The sequence below is a fragment of the Phascolarctos cinereus genome, unplaced genomic scaffold (genome assembly GCF_003287225.1).
Source record: "Phascolarctos cinereus isolate Bilbo 61053 unplaced genomic scaffold, phaCin_HiC Scaffold_3;HRSCAF=262, whole genome shotgun sequence".
NCBI lineage: Eukaryota > Metazoa > Chordata > Mammalia > Diprotodontia > Phascolarctidae > Phascolarctos > Phascolarctos cinereus.
In genome coordinates, this window is record NW_027555736.1 from 58,791,913 (window position 1) to 58,807,644 (window position 15,732).

General features: G+C 48.6%; 1 protein-coding gene across 8 annotated transcripts in view; it reads left to right on the forward strand.

The window, feature by feature from the left end:
- Window positions 1–3,011: 3,011 nt before the first annotated feature.
- ZMIZ1 (zinc finger MIZ-type containing 1) overlaps window positions 3,012–15,732 on the forward strand; it is a 449,347-nt gene continuing 436,626 nt past the window's right edge. For 4 of the 8 annotated variants that reach the window (XM_078150871.1, XM_021005985.2, XM_021005984.2 and 1 more), the window contains exon 1: window positions 3,014–3,465. The gene's annotated coding sequence lies outside the window, so the exon portion shown is untranslated. Of the gene's footprint in view, window positions 3,466–4,325; window positions 4,450–15,732 lie in introns of those variants that run through there. The other 4 variants (XM_078150873.1, XM_021005986.2, XM_021005987.2 and 1 more) reach the window with 4 other exon arrangements.

Genomic DNA, 15,732 nt, shown 5'->3' on the forward strand with positions numbered 1-15,732 from the left:
GTTTCCCCACCTGAAAAGGTCACCTATCTTATGGTAGGTACAATATAGTAATGCCTTATATTTCTCAGAGCTCATGGTTTGCACAATCATTTCAACCACATTAGCTCCCAACAGCCTCCTGTTGTACAAAGAACAGGTATTATTCTTATTTGGCTGGTGAAAAAATAAAAGGAGGTTAAGCGGCTCACCCAGATTCCCATCCTGGCTCAATGGCAAAGCTGGGACTGGAACCCAGATCTACCTGACTCCTCGTCCCGGACTCCTTTCATTGCACCACACCGCCTCCCGATGTTGGCCAGCCTCTATAGCAATCATTGGACAGCGTCCATATGTTGAGGAATTCAGCATTTTAATGGGTACACGGTAGGGTTAAAGTTTAGGTTACGGTTGCCTTAAGGTTTAATTTAGAGATCAGAACACATCTGTTCCTTGTATCATTTCGGTTCTTAAGCCACTAGCTTGGATCATTGTCCAGGTCCACATTGGCCATTTTTGACTCGGGCCAGAACAGAGAGAGCGCATCCCGGTGTTCATTTCGGTGTCTCTGTGTACGTGCGCCCACACAATACTTGTTCTCTTCTACAAGTGTACTTATGTCCCTGCTTTAAAAATCTAGATAGAGGGTCTGGAGACCTCACTCAAGTAGGTGCCCATCATACCAGTCATTGGGCAGTGAGTTTTCTGGGGTTTTCACCCCACCCCCCCACACAACCCCCAAATGAACCCCTTCCCCAGACTCCTGCCCGCTGGGGAAATTCAGCATCGGTGCAACTTCCCTCCCCGGGCACATTTCTAGGATCTGTGGGTCTCTCCACGGTGCCCTTATCTCTGCCCCTGGTAGTGTCATTATTCCCCAACCTCCCTTCGCTCCCTCCTCCTGCTCCTCTTTTGCCCCTGTGCCCCGCCCCGCCCCTGGTGCCCCGTCCGGTGCTTTCAGGGTCTCCGCCTCCCTCCTTGACCAACACAGGGCTCTGCTGGGCTCCCCAGGGCTGAGCTCCCGCTCCCTCTCTACCCAACTTGTCTTTGTTATTCTGAGCTCCCCTCCTCTCTTTGCCGTCTGACACAGAGGCGGCGGCGGCCGCCTGCAAAACCCGGAATGCGGATTTGTCTTGTCACACCTGGACTGGACTGTCCCCCTCCCCGCCTTAAGAATCATTTCCCCCCTCCACCCCCACCCCAGTCCAGTGCTCTCCTCTTTCCTCCTCCAGGACGCCTCAACCCCGACCCCTCACTAAGGAGACCGGGTTGGGGCTGCGGGACTAGAAACAGCCAGTTGTGGTTGGGGAAGGGTCTTGCTGTAAATACCTAAGAAGGAGATAATTTTAAGAAGGGGGAGAAATTGGGGAAAGGTGTGCATGGGGAAGTATGTGATATGTACGTGTATTTATTCTGGGTGGGGACTAGCTGGGGAAAGTTTTGTGGAGGTGGGGGCCGCTGGAATGAGGAATACAGGTGTGCGTGTTTGTGTGTGTTTGGGGGGGTTCACTGCTCATCTCCTCTCTGCCGTTGGCGTGGGTAATGAGGAACAAACAGGGGAAGGGAGAGCTCGCTCCGAGGCCCCCCCCAACACTGTAGCCAGTAACCTTGGAGTCAAGGAACCAGAAATCAGTAGGTTTGGGGTCCAGGTCACCCGCTGAGTCTGAGCCCGCCCCCATCCCGAGTCTCCGCCCCCCTCCCAGGGACCCCTCCCAACAGGCTCTGGGGGAAGGCGCTGCCGTCCCCAGGGTCCTCTTAATTGTCCAATCGCGGGAGCCGAGTTGGAAGCGGAATGAATATATTAGTCTTATTAACCACTCATAAAATAGAGATTATTATCCCTGGGAGGGGCGGAGCCGGGCTGAGCGTAATGGGGTGTCTCTGCCTGGTGGGTGTGTGGGTGTGTTTGGGGCTCTACCTGCCCAGTCCTGAGAAGCAAGTTCTTAATTTAACGTCCCCACTAGGGTCTCCCCTCATTATACTCCCTGTAAACATGGAGGGGAGGGAGGCTGGGGGAGACTAATTCTGGGGTCACATTTGAACTCTTCCTCTTATCCACTCTACCCGCCCACTCAATTTTAAATGTTCCCCAATTTTAGGGCACGGTCCACTAAGCCGAAGTGGCATTTGCTCCTGTCCCCCCTTCTCTGAGTCTCCGGTTCAGCCCAAGGGAAATGGGGTGGGTAGAAATAACATGAAGGTGCTAAATGGGGGGCCCGCGGAATTCCCCCAAACAGTTGTCTGAAAAGAGCCGCACTATCTCGGTGCCTAGCTCCAGGGTGAGGAAGACACTACTCCAGCTTCCCCTATTACACCCCCCCCCAACACACACCCCATGCTCCATGCTCCCTCTCACAGATTCTGCCCTTTGTCCACTCAGAGCCTGGGGACGAGGGAAGGGGTGAAGTGGGTGCATGTGGAGAAGACGGGACGACTGGGAGAAGCGAGCTTTTGACACTCCCTTCATTCCCTGGCAATAACAATTCAAAAGGTCGGAAATTCTCATTCTCAGTTTTCATCCTAGAGGATTTTGGTTATGTATACAGTAATCTATATGGATATGTATACACACACACAGAGCCCCCGAAGGGGCGGGGAACCGCTAGTACTCCGGGTGCTGCGTATTTGTATGGGGGGGAGGAGAAGAGGGGGAGGTTGCAGTGTGTGTCTTCCGCTTTTTTTTTGTCTTTCTCTATCTCCCACTACAATTTGCACGATTTTTCTCTTCCTCTCTCCCTAAACTTGCAGAGTAAAAGAAAAGCAGGTCCGGGTGGCTTGGGGGAGAAGAGGTGTGTATGTGTGTATTGGGGTGTATGCGTGCATTAGGGTGTATGTGTATATTCCTTTTGGGGGAGGAGAAAAAGAAAAAGAAGGAGGGAAGAGGAAAAGTAGCATCCCTGGCTGAGAGGAGGAGGAAGAGGAGGAAACGCGCTCCCTTTCAGATAGAAATCTAGGACAGCTTTTGCTGGCAGCCGGCAGTGAGCGGGGCCCTTTGGAAATAGAATAGCCAATGTAATTTGACACTTCAACTTGCTCTGCTTCAGGCTAGTTGATTCACTTACTCACCCACTAACGCCGAGTTCCTTTTCACTGTCTGTGGACATTAAAAAAAAAAGGGGGGAGCGAGAGCGAGAGAGCAAAGGAGAGAGCGAGCGAGCAGAGAAATAAAGCTCGAATCCAGTCGTAATTCTGATTTCTCTCCCCCCCTTTTTTTTCCTCCCGCTCTCCCTCCCCCTCTCCACCGCCAACCGCACAGATCTCCCCCGCCCTCCCCCTCCCCAAAATCCATTGGGGGAGAAAAGGAAAGGAGAAAAAGAGAGAGAGCGAGAGAGAGCGAAAAGGATTTTGCCCGTGTGTCCTTCCTCCTTTCCTGATTTCTCTTGCTGCTGCTGCCGCTGCCGCCGCTGCCGGTGCCGCCGCTGCTGCCGCTGCCGCTGCTGCCGCTGCCGCTGCTGCTGCGTGCGGCCCCGGCTCCTCGCTAAGCGGTAGGTAAGTTTGTCGTCCTTCTCCTGGGGCTGGGGCTGGGGCTGGAGCCGGAGCCCAAGCCGGAGGGAGGAGAACCGGGGGCGGACACAATGGATCGGGGTCCCCCATTCCCGGAGCCCACCTCCCCCAGAAGCAGCGTGGAATCGTGGATTAGGCAGACTCGTGCTAGTCCCCGTAATTGTGATTGTTTTCGTGGGATCGTGGGGTTGCTTTTTCTTCTCTCTTGCAAAGACTTGGGGCTGGAAACGTGTGGAGGTTGAGGGTTTGTTGTGTGTGTGTGGGGCGTGTTGTTTCCCCCACACTCCCAAGCTTAAAGGGCTGGGGATAGAGGTAGGTAGGAGGGTCAGTTAGTGCTGGAGGCTAAAGGAAGCCAGCCTTGGTGTTCAGGCTCTGGGGAGCGGGGAGCTGAAGGGATGCGGGGTTCCTGGTTACGATTTATGTGTCTGTGTATCTATCCGTGTGTAAAGAAACCATGCCTTTCTCCCAGCGTGGCTATCCGCGCTCCCTGTATGTGGTGTGGAGGGGCCAAGGGGAGAGCAGGGCATTACTCCGGGGCTGGAGAACGTGGGGGATATCGCCTTAAGCCTTCTTTCCGGTGGGCGTTAAGTTTGTGTGTGTGTGTTTGTGAGGATGTTAATCTTTGTTGTTACTTGGTGTGTTTGTGGCTTGTGGAAGGGTCAGCCAGGAAGACACAATGTTGCAATACTGAAGGGGTGTGTGTGTGTGTGTGAGAGAGAGCGAGCGAGAGAGTGAGTGAATGTGTGCGTGTGTGTGTGTGTGTGTGTGTGCGTGTGCGTGTGTGTGTGTGTGTGTGTGTGTGTGTGTGTGTGTGTGTGTGTGTGTACGCGCGCCGTGGCCGGTAGCCGGGAACTCCTTAAAAACAAAAGGAGGCTTAAACCTCGACCAGGGGACGCCGCCGTCTGCCTGCCGGGCTGCCCCAGCCGGGAAAGAAGCCTTGCCGCTTCGGAAGGAGCATTTTCTATGTGTGTATGTCCAGAAGCTAAAGTGATCTGTCGCCTCCAATTCCTTTCTCAGTGTCTTTTGCTGTCCCTGGTGGAGGGGAAGGGTGGGTGGCAGAGATTGGAGGGGCTGGGCATGCGGGGGGGGGGGCGGACTTCGAGGGAGGGGGGGTGTCTCTGGGCAGGTTGTTTCGTACTCGTGTCTGGGGCTGGAGGGGGAACACTGGAAAGTGGGGTTTCTCTTTCTCCTTCGCCTTCCTCCTTCCTCTCCCCAGCTGGAGAAAGAAGCAGGCTAAGCCAGCGCGCTCTCCCCCTCTCCGGTGTACATCTGTCCAGGAAGCCAGGGGAGGGGGTAAAGGGAGGGGGGTTGATGGAGGGAAAATAAAACCACATAGAAACAGCGGCAGAAGCGGGATCAAGGAGTGTGTGTGTGTGTGTGTGTGTGTGTGTGTGTGTGTGTGTGTGTGTGTGTGTGTCGGCAGGGAGGGAGGGGGTGTGCAGTGAGGGGGGGTGGTAGATGGTGGCATTGTGAAGGCGGGGTGGGGGGCGGGAGAGGAGGGGACCGTTTTCACGGGAGGCTGAGCTGCAGCAGCCTAAAGGGGCTACAGCCTCAGACCCCGGGTTTAAAAGACACTCCAAGAATGTAAACAAGTGGAGAAAGGAGTGCGTGCAGGCTGCCCAGAGAGCTCTTCGGTCCATCGGCTCCCCCCTTCCCTGGGGGAGAGACTCCGAAATCTAGTGAGCTCGGGGCCCCGGGAAGTTAAGAGTTGTGCACCGCGCGCTGGGAGCTTCAAACTTTCCCCTTGCGTCCCGCACCTCCCCCTACCCCCTACCCGAGCGCTCCCCAAGTGGATGGCAAGAACCCCTCCGGGAGGGCGCGCCTTGGAGGCGTAGGGTGTCCCTAAGCTGGAGGAGCGGTAGCTTGAGCAGTGGCTGTGGAGTTCAGTCCAGCTGAGCCCTGAGAAGGAATTGGGGGCGGGGAGGGGAGGGGACGGGAGAGCCTGGCCAGGGCTCGGGACTCTAGTCTCTGGGTGCCGGACCAACTTCTCATGGTATCCCAATGGGTAGGCGAGTGCCTCCCGGCAACCATCGGCCAACGTTTGGATAGCTTGGAGTGCCCGAAGAATAGGTTTTGCTGGAGCAGGTCTGGGTGCAGGCTGTCCCCTCCCTCCCTCCCTCCCTCCCTCCCTTCCTCCTCCTCCTCCTCTTCGCTCTCCTCCCTCTTCTTCCCCCCCCTCCTTCTTCTTCCCCCTCCCCTTTCTCTCCTTTCCTCTGACTGCTTTCTCAATGCACTGACGAGAGGGAGGAAGATTTAAGTTGGCAACCTAAACAAATGTTGTCTCAAAGGTTCCTTGAGAGCGAGTAGAAAAGGGGGTGGGGGGAGAGACTGGGCAAGAATGAATGACCCAGAGGCGTTGGAGGGGTGCTTCTTTCCTTTTCAGATAAGAAAGCCATTTTAGAGACCACCAATACCCGCCCCCCCCCCAACTGTGTGCATCAGAAGGAACGGTGCCTTATAAAATTTAAAAGGGCAGCAGCCCATTAAGGCGATGGCCTGGCGCCTGGCTTCAGGAGCTTCGTTCTAGCTGCCTGCCTGCCTTGCAGTGCCAAGGGCTTTTTAAGGGATTTTCTTGAGCAACAGTTTCTCTCCTGGCTGCAATATGGGAACCTGGCCCTGTAAACTGCAGGGTTAAATGATGCCGTCGTCTCTTCCTCCTTCTCCTGTCTGGGTGTGGGGAGTCACCCTGGGCAGGAAGGGAGTCCAGGGCTGTTCTCAGAGTTTATTTTATTTTTTTTTTAAAGAAAAAAGGTGTGTGTCTGTGTGTGTTTTAAGGTATAGATCAAATGTGCTGGAGCAGGGAGGAGTAATTAGTTTGTCTTACTGGTCGGGAATTGTAACTTTTACTCTTTGGCATTTGCTAGCCCTTGAAAAGTTCAAAACTTGTCCTAACATACTAATAAGTGGGAAAAGTTAGGAGGATCAAAACCCTAGAGCCTTAGCCTTTTCTGGATTTCTTGGCTGCCTTTTTGCTGGGGAGGAGACAAGCATTTATTTAAGTGATACAGAGAGTAGGATTCACAGTGGCTCCCCCTACCCCACCCCACCCCTCTCCTGGGGCTTTTGATTGAGAGAAATTTACTGTGCCATCAATCTCCCCATAGTGAGGCCTGATTCAGGTTTATGAATGCCAGAAGACTTGCGCTGACCTTTTTCTCTTTAACTTGAGGATGTTGAAACACCAGCATCAAACAAAAGACACATTGAAAGCAAGGTCTGCAACGGAGCACGTGTGACTTTGAGGCTGGTGGAAGGCATTTGGAGATAGGGTTTGCCTCTGAGTAGTTTTTGCTTTTTCCCTCTCTCCCCTAAGGAAGGAGTGCAGCATTTAGCTCTGGGAGTCACAAGTCTGTCGGGAAGTTGTTTCCAGAGCAAATCTCAAATTTAAGATTCCTGCAGTTTGGTTGGGGTCATAGTGTTGGAAGGATTTCTTTCTTCCTTTTTTCTTCTGCCTCAACGTTTTAAGATGGATGGGGTTTTGAAGCTATTGGTACATACCTTATTCAAGGAGAAAAATAATTGAGCACAGCAAACTCATTCTGATTTAGGGAGAACTCACTGCAGAAGAGGTAATTTGTAAGATTAAAAAAAAAGATTGGAGCTTTTGTTTTTATTTGTTGTGTCAGCATAACCCAAAGGGTTCTGCAGGGTGACAAAATCTGAATTCATTTTACTTTTTGAACCAAACACAGCCATGATCCCCAGTAGCATCTCCTTCCCTGCCTGGCCTAGGAAAGAAGCATTTGGGTGGAGAGATTGTGCACTGTTGACATTGCTGGTGACCCGTGGATCCTTTATTTATTTAGGATAATAACAGGGGGAAGAAAAGCAACACAATTCACATTTGAGAAGAACTGAAAACTTCCATTTTTTTCCTCCCAGATTGGCAGGAAAAGAACGGAAATTTGAGACACATTATTTTCCTCTCCTCTCTTGCATGATATTAATAAGACATTGTAAATCCTAAATCCTTAGGCCTTGATGGCCAGACTCACTGATATTGGACATGGCCCCGTCCAGCAGTTTAGTAAGATGTCGGTTCCTGAAGCCACTCAGGGAGGCCAGCAGATAAGTTTATCACAGGAAACTCCTTAAAAAAAAAAACACAACCCTTTTGAGAATGACAAAGATGGGCCTCCCAGAGAGGGAGTATGTCATCTATGTTTCCATTCATAACCTTTTTTTTATTTTTGTGAAGGCCCTCCCTCTTCCTTCTATCTGCTCCCCCCCATCTTTATGAGGTTCTCAAGGTTGCAAAGCCACAACAGAACCTGTGTGTGCTAATTACCACCAGGATGCTGTGGCCTTGCCTAATAGGTTTGACCTCTTGGCAAGATGGGCTTGCTTCCGAGCACACACTGTTCCTGACTGCCTTTTGTCTCCCAGGGAAGCTACTGGGAATCTTCTGCCCTTCTCAGCTAGGGGGAAGGGCAAAGACTTAGCAATTGAGTGGTGCTTAATTAGCATCACGATCCAGTACTTGGTGCTCTAGGGGAAATCAAAAGACCTAGGCTCTGCCCTCAGGGGGTTTACAGTTGAGCTGGAGGAGGGAAAATGTTCATAAAGGCTTTAAACAAACCAACAAAAAAGCCTTTGAGAGAATTAAGAGCAAGGATTTTAAGGCTGGAACAGCTCTTGGAGGTGGTATACTGTCTAGCCTCCTCCTTTTACTGGTAAGAAAGCTGAGACAGACAGATTTGACCAAGGTCAAGTTAGTCCGTGCAGAAGTTAGCACTTGAACCCAGGTTGTTATTTTCGTTGTTGTTAAGTCCTGCCTGACTCTTCTTGACTACATTTGGGGTTTTCTTGGTAGAGATACTGGAGTGGTTTGCTGTTTCCTTCTCCAGCTTATTTTTACAGATGAGGAAACTGAGGCAAACAGGGTTAAGTGACTTGCCCAGGGTCACAAGGCTAGTAAGTGTCTGAGGTAGGATTTGAACTCAGATCTTTCTGACTCAGGCCTCTATTCACTGATGCGCTGTATCACCTCGCTGTCCAGGCTGTCTTGCCTCCAAATCCCTTGCTTTCCCCATTATAACCTACTACTGCCCCCAGTGTCGTAAGATGACAACAACCAGAAAGGCTTGATAAACTAGGAGAGAATTGAGGCAGGAATGTTGGATTAGGTCTCACAGTGAGTTTTACTTTTCTCATCTGTTAAATGGGGCTAAATACCACACAGACTTCATAAGAATCAAATGAAACAATGTTTGCTAATGTTTTAGAAGTAGGAAAAGCTATCTTTCAGGAGTATAGAAGTTCAACTTTGGGGGTGGGATTGGTCTGCAGCCCAGCTCAGTAGCACAAGAGGTTTTTTCCAGCTGGCTGCTGTGATAAACATTCCAGGGAGTGTCCCCACTGGAGTGAAGGATGGGTTAGGGATCTGGAAGGCCCTCCCCCCACACAGAGACAGGATGCCAGAGGGGCTGCATGTCACCAGCTAGCATTTTAGTTTGCTCCTGGCAGGAAAGACTAGAGTTTAAAGGTTGCCCCTCTTACCCTCAGTACTCAGAGGAAATGTGGCAGTGCCGCTGATCTGTTGTGGGAATGCCCCTAATGCCATGTAGGAGAAATTGGACATGTTTCTTATTGCTGTGAAGGAGCTATCCCCTGTATTTGCACTTCAGATATTATGTTGGGGATGGTAGCTAGCCTGGGCTCCACTGACTTTCCATAGGGTAGCATGATTTCATCTGTGGTTTTTTGAGAGAGAGGCAATGCTTTCTCAACCAGAGTATATAGAATCACAAGGAACACAAAAAGTGCGAGAGAATCCCTGTCTTCAAGGAGCTTAAGAAGGACACACACACACACACACACACACACACACACACACACACACACACTTTTATATACATATACATGTACATAAATATATATAGGCATACATATATAGAGAGAGACACATGTACATAAACATTTTTGTTCTTGCTCAATCATTGTTTAGTTATGTCTGATTCTTTTTGACCCCATTTGGGGTTTTCTTGGCAGAGATACTAGATTGGCTTGCCATTTCCTTCTCCACCTCATTTTACAGATGAGGAAACTGAGGCAAACAGGGTTAAGTGACTTTCCCAGGGACACACAACTAGGAAGTGTCTGAAGCCAGATTTGAACTCAGGAGGATGAGTCTTCCTAACTCCAGGCCTGGCACTCTATGCCCTGAGCCACCTAGCTGCTTCTGTACATATACATATATGCATATATATATGCGTTTTATACATATATATGTAAGAAGTTAAATAATACAGAACAACAAGAGATATGATACTGGGCAATATGATACAATCAAAATACGACTAGATTTGAGGTTAGAGGACAGGACATGGGGTTTCAATTCTAGCTCTGCACTTTACTAGCTGTGTGGGATAAAAACTGAACCCATGATTTCGTTAATTTAGGGAACTCCCTCTACTGCTCCAGGTTTCCACCTTCCCTGCAAGTTAGTCCTACCCATAGAACTGAAAGGTTAAATGATTTTTGTTCAGGAGCACAAACCCAGTATGTCAGGGAACACTTGAACCGAGGTCTTCCTGATGGCTGGCTCTCACTAGCTGTGCAACTATGGACAGATCATTTAATGTCACTGGACCTCAGTTTTCTCATCTGTAAAATGAGGGTGTTGGACTAAGTGGTCTCTAAGGAGCTTGCTAACTAACTCTAAATCTGACAATCCTGTATAAGGGGCAAATGAAAGGAACATTGTGTGGTTGATGATATTAATGAAGTTGAAAGGAGAGAGAGTCCCTAGAGGCCAGTGTGGTCAGAGGAGGAGGATAGGATCATGACACAGGCATTGGAGAGTAGATAGGACTTAGCTAGCTAGACATCCTGTAGGATGAGGAAGGTTGGGAGAGGAAGCAGGAAGGCAGGGGGCTCTCAGGCTAAGTACCTCTCTTGGATCTCTGGGGGAGACCACCGTATTTTAATGGAGCAGAGCTGGCTCTCTCATGCTAGGGCTCAGAGCCCTTCTGTATTACTTAGCTGAGGTCCCCAGCAGCTGCCCGTCCTCTCGGTTCTAATAGTCTGCTGAGTTACTGTACTCCAAAACTCCCAATTGTGGTTTTCGATCCTTGGGAGCGTGAATCCGCGGCAAGGGAGTTCTTGAAGTGGTGGGGAAAGAAACAGACGTGTTTGTAGCCGGCCTCTGGTCTCCTCAGAGAAGAGAAGAAAGTCCACTGAGCCAGGCTGGTTGCCACAGCTCAGATGGTTTCTATAGCTACAAAAAGTGACTCAGACCTTTCCCTTCTCCTAGTCTCCTATAGCATACCCCACAAGCAGTCAACATGCTGGGCTAGGAAGGCATTCCCACCCCCACCCCAAATGGCTTGCCCACAGGTTTGCTGACATGCTGCATGACAGAAGCAGCCACAGGGAAAGAACAGGCAGCCTCTTGGGTTCTGGCTTTCTGACCAGAGCCTGGCTGCTTATTTTGTGTATGAATATGACGAATACCTGGTAGCTGGTTCCATGGTAATGATCCTGTCAGCAATTAAGGGACCCTCCCTAATGCACCCCCCTCATCCACCTGTTAAGCATGAGCAGCAAATGCCCTGGTATCTATTGGGTATAGGAAGGTCATAGCTTTAGAGCCAGGGTGTCACCCCAACTAGTAACCTTTCCATTTTACAGATGAGAAAACTGAGGCCCAAGGTCACTTAGGCAGTAAGAGTCTGTAAGAATGTGAGGGGGCCAACGTGGGGAGGGGGCAACTAGTAACAGTACTTGGTTACCGGTGTCCCAGAGGTCCACTGTATAACTATAACTACTATGACTTGTGATTGGGCCTGAGGGAAGGTCAAGGTATCTGGGATAATTAGATTTCTTAGATTTCACTACTCCTGAAATACTCTGGGGCCTAATCCTTTTATCTTTTGTAGCCACTCAGTGGATTCTGAAGCCAGCATGGGAGATTCAACTCTTGAAGGTGTTGGGTTGGGAAGGGGGTGGGAGAGAAGATGGAGTTCAGCCAGAATCTAGACCTTTTATTCAGGTCCATGGGAATCCAAAGGATCAGGGTGCTATAATGACACATCTGCATTGTTTGGCCATCTTCCAAAGAGCTTGCTAGTTGACTTTCTGGATGCTGTTCCTGTATTACTAGGTAGTATGTGGAGACCTGTTAAAGGTTTGACACGTGTTGTTACAGGGCTAAGGATCCCTTTTGAGATCAGTGGGTATATTGAGCTTCGACGCTGGGGCCACCTGTATGAGTGAATGAGTGAGTGTGACAGAGTGCCTCTCTCTAGGCAGTTGAGATGTAAACAGCTACCTAATTTGATCTTTGTCTCATTTCATTGTTTAAAGTTGTTTTATCATGTCATTGTGTCCCTGGCTGCATTTCTGTGGCTTAGTACTCCATCATGAGATTGGGGAGTTTTTACTCCAAGTCTCTCCTCTAAGGAAAACCCAGTTTGGGGTGCAGAGGCAGGAGGGGACATAAAAGAGACTTTCTTAGCCAAAATGATAATCTCCTTATGCGTCCTCTGGTACATACCCCTGTCTTGAGCCGTCTCTCTCAAGGGCCAATAGCCTTCCTGGGAAAGCCCAAGGCTTGGTGTGGGCAGAGCTGGGAAGTGAAGGGATCTAGATTCCTGAAAATTAGCATGAGAATAGAGGCCCAGACAAGAAGCCTCTTGTGTGTAACTCTGGGTCCTTGGGGTAATGATGTGCTGATCTTACCCTAGCCGGCCTTTCCTGCCTGGGCAGCTATATGTCTCTGCTTCAGTGGGCAGGGCATCCCAGCTGGGCGGGTCTGGGCCGACTCCAGCTGTCATTGGGAGCCAGGAGCACATTAATTGGAGGATCCTTACCTAGGGCAGCCAGCGTGGTTCCCCCCCCCCCTACTTCAGGCCCCAGTTTCATTGCCTTTTGTGTTTTGAGAAGGCTTGTAACATGAGCAGCCCTCGTTTCTGCAAGGGGCTTTTGTTTGGCCGATTAAAACATTTATTGTGGAAAGACTTGACAAGCACTATTTGGTCCAGATCAGTTCTTGGGAGGCAGGAGACCACCATCACCTAATGATTGGCTCACCCCACAAGGTGAGCCTTATCGGTCCCCAAAGGTCTCCCAGAATCAGCTCGTTAAGTATTCAGAGGAATTTATTTATTAGAACCCCAGTGCTACAAAAGAGGAAAGGATAAGGCTTCAGTTGGCCACTTAGTGGCAAAGCAGTGTAGCTCGGGTTCATTTATTCTCCAAGAATATGGTTTTTTCAGGGCATAGTGGGTAGAGAGCTAGCCTCACAGGGAGGAGGACCTGGATTTAAGGCCTGCCTCTTGCCTGGACTGGCTGTGTGACCTTGGACATGTTGTACAGCCTCTCTGAGAATCAGTTGCTCATCTAGAAAATGAGTAAGTTGTACTTCATGGCCTCTATGATACCTTCTTAGCTCTAAATCTCAGATCCTTTTTTCAGAGAATTAGATTCCCAGTGTGACACCCCTTCCCCTCCACCATTACTGTTCTTTCCAGGATAATCCAAGCCTAAAGACAACAACAAAAACCCATCCCATTTGTCTTTTGACTCCTGAAGGATTGAGTGAAATGAAAAAGGACGATTGTATTAATTCCCTGATTTTTCAATTCCCCGGAAGGCTTCTTGACCTAGAAATCACCTCTCAAAAGTGTGAACTTTTTAGTGGTTGATGTGGAATTTTGTCTCATTGTGTGGAAAGCTTAGCTTGGTCCAAGAACAAAGGCCATTGGGAATCAGTTATAGAATTCCCTGCGGCATCGCCTTGTCTAGGGGGCTTAAAAATAATTGCAATAAGGGGTCAATTATGTTGCAAATTTTCAGGAAAGTGTGATCATTTTTTAAAAAGCTGGACAGCTTATTGTTAGGCTTATAGCTCTAGAGCTAGAAGGAATCTTAGTCCAACCTCCTTGTTTTACAAATGAGGAAACTGAGGCCCAGAGAGGCTCTCGGTACCTTTCCCAAGGCCATACAGGAATAATAAGTGGCAGAGCTGGGATTCCTTTTAGTTTTTCTCTGAGGCTGGTAGTCTTTAGGCTTCCTGATGACTTAAAAGACAGGAACTGGGTGACAGATTGTGGAGGACCTTCCAGGTCTTTGGGGAAGAAGTGACGATGACATTTGCCCCTTTGCCCTAGGTGGTGGAGTGCTAATTTTAGAAGCTTTATTAGAAGTAGCAAGGAAGCAACTCTCTCTGTAGCAGATATTTCCCCAGAGTAGCTGACATTCCAGTCCACCTATCCACACTGGCTTGCCCTAAATGGTAGCTACGGCAAGAATGTGGCCAGGGAGGCAGAAGAGGTATGTATCCTCCAAGTTTTAGCCACAGCAGTTCTCTCAGAAACCAGTTCTGGTTCCTAATGGCTGGGATTCTTCTCCCTCTTCCCCCAGCAAAGGAAGGGATAGCGCCAGTTTCAAATCCCCAGAAGATCCAGTGATTCAAAGATGTATATCCCCCGGGAGAGGTTGTAGACCATAGTGTAAGGAAAGGTCTTGAGCTAAGAATCAGGAGACCTAGGTTCTGGGGACCTCTGCCACGGATTGGATGCGGCACCTTGTGAAAGTCTCTTGAGTTCTTTAGGTTCCAGTTTCTTCATCTTTGGAATGAGGAGTGATCTAGATGAACTTTTCCAGCTTTGTGATTCTATCAGGGAAGCCTTTCCCCTAGTGACTTAAATGTCTCTTAGTATTTTTTATTCTTAGAATTATAGGATTGAGAATTGGAAGGGACCTTAGAAACCATCTCTAGACAGATAGGGAAACTGAGGCCCTGAGAAGCAGTCACGTGCTCTAAAGAAACATTTGATGTAGTGGAAAGGACACTTGACTGGGAGCTAGGAGAGGCCTGGATTCAAATCCTGCCTCAGCTACTAGTTAGCTGTGTGATCATGACCTATTTATTGCATTTTCAACTTTTTTTTTTGGTCTACATCTGTGAATTCTCTGTGTAGGGAATTCCTGGTGTAAAAACTTGTTTTTCTGCTGCAATTCATTTGTACCTTAAATTTTTAGAGCTGGGACTCTTAACTTTTTTTCTGTCATGGATCCCTTTTTTTGGTCTAGTTAGGCCTATAGATCCCACTCAGAATAGTGTTTCTTAAATGCATTAAATAAAATACATAGAATTTTTTTTTAATGTTCCAAAGGTGATGAATTTATTTTACTCTGATGCAAAACCAAAGCTTTCACTGGAGTACAGAGACCGATTTGATCATGAAGATCCTGAAAGATTTCAAAAGAAACAAATTACAATGACATCTGGTAATTGAAATATTAAAAACAAAAGCAAAAACAAACCTAAGTTCATAGACCCCAGGTTAAGAACTCCTGCTGTGTGGAGATGCTTTATGAGTGAATTTTGAAGGACCACATAGGTAGTTTGTGGAAGACTTGAACCCGGGGCTTTCAGATTCCAAGGCTGGTTCCTTAATCCACTCTGCCTCCTTTGTTGTTGTTGCTGTTGTTATTATTATTATTATTATTGTTTGAGGTCATACAGGTAGTAAGTGGCTGGGCTGGCATTCCAATTCCCTTAGGTTCCAATTCCCATGCTTTTTCTAATTCTGGGGTACAATCTGTAGGGTACAGTGGAAAGAACCCAGAATTAGGAGTGGGAGGATGAGCCAGCTTCACAACTTATTATCTCTGTGACCTTGGACAAGTCACAAACTCTCTGGGCCTCACTTTACTTATCTCTAAAATGAAAGGGCTAGAAAATAAGACCTCTACTGTCTCTCCAATCTTTACAGTTGCCCTCTGATGAGTATTCCTATGGTAGTGGGGATGAAGAGAAGGAAACTTAACTTGGAATGAAAATTTTCTCCCTAAGCTTCTTGAAGGGCCTACCTTCATTTAGTCCCAGGGGCCTATAGACCTGTGTTTATTTGCACAGTCTTTTTATTTTTTTTTTCTTTTTTTGGTAATATGACCACAAATTCGTTTGTGGCTAGGTACACAAGCCATTTGAAAGGCATGGTTGGCAGGAGGTTGAATCGTACATCCGGAGTCAGGAGACTGGACTTAAATTGTAGGTAGTTATAGAAATGGAGAACTGGAAGGGTCCTGAAAGGTCATCTTGTCCAACCTTGCCCTTGGATGAAGAAACCGAGTGATAGAGCTGAGGTAACTTGTCCAGAGTCACGTAGAGCTAGTGACAGAGCTAAGCCTCCTGACTGTGGTCCAAATGCTCTTCTTACTACAATAGAAATTCTAAGCCACAGGGTGAAGGTGAGCCACAGTGGTGGTAGACTAGAGGCACTGCGCTTGAGAATATTTCTA